Below are 4,798 nucleotides of genomic sequence, written 5' to 3'. Positions count from 1 at the left end.
CCCGTGTGGAGGCCTGCGAACTCACGACCTTCAGGATGGCAGATCGACGCTGCCTAACTGCGCCAACGAAGCTGGTGACGACGGCGCAGAAAATGTCAGCAGCACCAGTTTTCAGGTCTGTTCCTGTAGCCTTCAGTGTGGCAATGTGTCGGCAGAGCAAGCACCTTTGTCAGGATGGCCGAGTGGTCTAAGGGGCAAAGGTGTTAGTGCTCGCAGTTCCTCTGGAGTCGTGGTCTGAATCCCACTCTGACAGGTAAGTGGCAGAACAGCAAGGCGAGCTAGCTTTCGGACCTTTTGCTCTGGCTCCAGCCGCCCGCTCCCTGACAAGCGTGCGTGTCAGGATGGCTTCTGCACTTGATGAAGATCGGCATTGACAGAACCGTCGCTTCCAAAGGCCTCAAAAAACAACGAAACTCAAGAAAACGTCACAAAGACACACGTTGAAAGAATTTAGTCACCAGCATTAGTCAGCAATGGAGTTTTGTGGGAGATATTTGTATATGTACAAGATGGCATACTGGGACTTGAATGCAGGGTCTTGGTACTTCAAGGCCTGTTCAGGTAGTAGAACAAACGAAGAATTAGCTTTCAGGTCCTTTCCTTTAGTTCTACGACCTCCCATTGACAGAAGATTTCACTTCAAATGCCAGCACAATGTCTACCTAAATGAAAGCTCACCAGCAGGCACGTTGCATAAATCACTGGAATAGTTCTGTTGGTCCAAAGTCCACAAACAGGATCCTCACATAAGTCCCTGGTCTGTTTAGGTGTTGCAGAACATTATGCATTCCCATGTTGACTGCACCCATCCCGCAACCTGTTTGCCCTGTCCAGTAAGGGTCCTGCAAAGTCCTTCAGATAAGCCAAAACTAGTTTTTCAAATGATTTCACTGACCACAGATGTTAGAGCCACGGGTCTGAAATCATTAAGTCCAGTAATTTGTAGTTTCCTTTGGGATGGGGATGATGGTGGAGCGCTTCTGAAGTACGTGAAGGCACTACAGACGCAGCTCCAATAATCTGGTTGAAAATCTGTGTAGAAGATCGGGGCCAGTTGGTCGGGCACAGTTTTTCAGACAGGCTGAGTCACAACTGGGCCTGGGCCTGGTGCCTTTCTTCTTTTGTTCTTCCTGAAGACCTGGCACACCATATCTTCGGCTGAGTTGAAGGGCAGGTGTGGGGGGAGAGGTGGGATTACAGGAGGTGAGTAGACGCTCTTTTCAATCCTGCAGTAGACTCTGCTCAGGCTCGCCTGCCAGTTGTTGGATTTGCCACCGTGGGTGGGGGACGGATTTCAGGTCTTTCCGCTGTTTCTCTAGCGCCCAATGCGCCGGGCAATGTGGACAGCGCAGTAAGCAGGATGGGTCGTGAGCGGTTCAAGGCGCTGCTTCAGGTCGCAGTCTCTCTCTGAGGCGTGGGTCTGAATCCCACTTCTGACAGGCGGCAAAACCTTTGGCTTCAGTTCTCTTAGACGTTTCCAGTAGGCTTGCAACTCTGCTCAGGCTTTTGCTGAATCACGATTCTGAGACTGACGTGCTGCCTTAACTGACCAGGCAGAACAGCAAGGAGCTAGCTTTCGACCTTTACTGTGGCTCTAGAGTCAGCTCTGGACATGCCAGTGTGTCAGGATGGCTGTAATTCGCTGAAGAGAATCACAAAAAGATTCCCATTGACGGAACCTTTAGCTTGGGAGGCCAGCACAATGAAACCTTAAGAAAACCTCACAAAGACACACGGGTGTATGAATTGCCGTGTGATTAGTTCAGCATGAGTTTCCCGAGACAACTCATATCAAAGGATGGCATACAGGACTGAAAGCAATGTGATGGATGGGATCTTGTGCAAACTGATTTGGAACCTGACAACACGCCATGTTGCTGGCCCTCCAGAGGAGCTGTGCACACGCAGGAAACAGAGAAATCTGCTCTTTCGCTCCAAGTGCTCTCAGGTATCAAAAGCAAAGCACTGCGCTGCCCTGGGTGAGGCCTCGAACTCACGACCTTCAGATTATGAGACTGACGCGCTGCCTAACTGCCACGCGCCAATTCGAGGGCTGGTGAGCTTACCGGCGCAGAAACAGTAAAGCACCAGTTTTCAGGTCTGTTCCTCGTAGCTCTAGCGTACAATGCGCCGGGCAGTGCAAGCACCTTTGTCAGGATGGTAATGAGCTTGCTCCAAGGCGCCATATGCTATAGGTCGCAGTCTCTCCTGAGGCGGGGTTCGAATCCCACTTCTGACAGGCGGCAGAACAGCAAGGAGCCAGCTGTCGGGACCTTACTCTGGCTCCAGAGTCAGCTCCGACAAGCGAGTGTGTCAGGATGGCTGCAATTTGGCTGAAGATTCCCATTGACAGAACCTTTGGCTTCAAAGGCCTGCACAATGAAACCTTAAGAAAACGCCACAAAGACACACGTTGCATGAATTAGTCAGCATTAGTCAGCATGAGTTTCCAGACATTTTATATAAAAGATGGCATTGACTGAATGCAGTGTCTTTATACTTGCTGCCTGTTCAGGTAGAACAACGGCACTTAGCTTTCAGGTCCTTTCCTTTAGTTCTACGACCTCCCATTGACAGAAGATTTCACTTCAAAATGCCAGCACGATGTTCACCTAAAATGAAAGCTCACCAGGACACACGTTGCATAAATCACTGCATTAGTTCAGCCGAACCAGTGTCCACAAACAGATCCTCACATAAGTCCCCTGGTCTGTTTAGGTGTTGCAGAAACATTATGCATTCCCATATTGACTGCATCATCCACTGACCTGTTTGCTCTGTCCAGTAAGGGTCCTGTAAAGTCCTTCAGATAAGCCAAAAAACCAGTTTTTCAAATGATTTCATGACCACAGATGTTAGAGCCACGGGTCTGAAATCATTAAGTCCAGTAATTTGGGGGTTTTTGGGATGGGGATGATGGTGGAGCGCTTGAAGCATGAAGGCACTACACGCAGCTCCAATAATCTGTTGAAAATCTGTGTGAAGAGACGGGGGCCAGTTGGTCGGCACAGGTTTTCAGACAGGCTGAGTCACACCGTCTGGGCCTGTGCCTTTCTTCTTTGTTCTTCCTGAAGACCTGGCACACGCCATCTTCGCTGAGTTGAAGGGCAGGTGTGGGGAGAGGGGATTACAGGGTGAGAATGGTTTCTTTCAATCCTGCAGTAGAACCTGCTTCAGGTCGTCTGCCAGTTGTTGATTTGCCACCGTGGTGGGGGACGGATTTCAGGTCTTTTCCTCGCTGCTCTAGCGCCACAATGCGCCGCGATGTGACAGCGTGTGTGTCAGGATGGTCGAAGCTGTCTAAGGCGCCATGCTCAGGTCGCAAAGAGTTCCTCTGGAGGCGTGGGTTCGAATCCCACTTCTGACAGGTATGCAAAACCTTTGGCTTCAGTTCTCTTAGACGTTTCCTCAGTAGGCTGGTAACTCTGTCGGCTCAGGCTTTTGCTGGAATCACGATTCTGGAGACTGACGACGCCGCCTAACTGACCAGGCAGAACAGCAAGGAGCTAGCTTTCGGGACCTTTACTGTGGCTTCTAGAGTCAGCTCTGGACATGCCAGTGTGTCAGGATGGCTGCAATTCGGTTGAAGAGAATCACAAAGATTCCCATTGACGAACCTTTAGCTTGGGAGGCCAGCAGCACATGAAACCTTAAGAAAACCTCACAAAGACACACGTGTGTGCATGAATTACTGCATTAGTTCAGCATGAGTTTCTAGACAACTCATATCAAAAGATGGCACAGGACTGAAAGCAATGTGATGGATGGGATTCAGCAAAACTGGATTTGGAACCTGACAACACGCCATGTTGCTGGCCTTCCAGAGGAGCTGTGCAGACACAGCAGGAAACAGAGAAATGCTGCTCTTTCGTAACCGCGCGTCGAAAGTCTCCAGGTATCAAAAGCATAAAGCACCAAGCTGCCCTGCAGGGAGGCCTCGGAACTCACCGCACCTTCAGATTATGAGACTGACATTATGCATCTTCTACTGCGCCAATCTATCCAGGCTGGTGAGCTACGGTCGCAGAACAGTAAAAGCACCAGTTTTCAGGTCTGTTCTTGCCAGCTCTAGCGCAATGCGCCGGGCAGTGAGCAAACACCTTAGTCAGGATGGTCTGAAATGGGTTTAAGTCCAGTAATTAAGGTCTCAGTCTCCTGGAGGCGTGGAGTTCGAATCCCACTTCTGACAGGCGGCAGAACAGCAAGGCTGAGCCAGCTGGGACCTTTACTCTGTGCTCCAGAGTCAAGCCCGAGACAGCTGAGTGTGTCAGGATGGGCCTGCAATTTGCTTGAAGATTCCCCATCGATGCTGTCCTCTGCTTCAAAGGCCTGCACAATGAAACCTAAGAAAACGCTACAAAGACACATCGCTGCATGAATTAGTCAGCATTAGTCAGCATGAGTTTCCCTAGACATTTTATATAAAAAGATGGCATTGACTGAATGCAGTGTCTTATACTTGCTGCCTGCTCAGGTAGAACAAACGAAGCACTAGCTTTTCAGGTCCTTTCCTTTAGTTCTACGACTCTATTGACAGAAGATTTTACTTCAAATGCCAGCACGATGTTCTCACCTAAATGAAAGCTCACCAGGACACACGCCAGTATAAATCACCGCATTAGTTCAACCGAACCGTGTAAAGTCCACAAACAGGACCCCCACATAAGTCCTCCTATTCTGTTTAGGTGTTGCAGAACATTATTATGCAGACTGTGATACATCGCATCATCCACTGGTCTGGGTTTGCCTGGGTCCAGCAAGGGTCCTGTAAAGTCCTTCGTGATGTTTCAAAACCAGT

This window comes from Puntigrus tetrazona, chromosome 4 (genome assembly GCF_018831695.1).
Source record: "Puntigrus tetrazona isolate hp1 chromosome 4, ASM1883169v1, whole genome shotgun sequence".
NCBI lineage: Eukaryota > Metazoa > Chordata > Actinopteri > Cypriniformes > Cyprinidae > Puntigrus > Puntigrus tetrazona.
The sequence above is the reverse complement of the archived record's forward strand: the minus strand, read 5'-3'. Positions refer to the sequence as shown.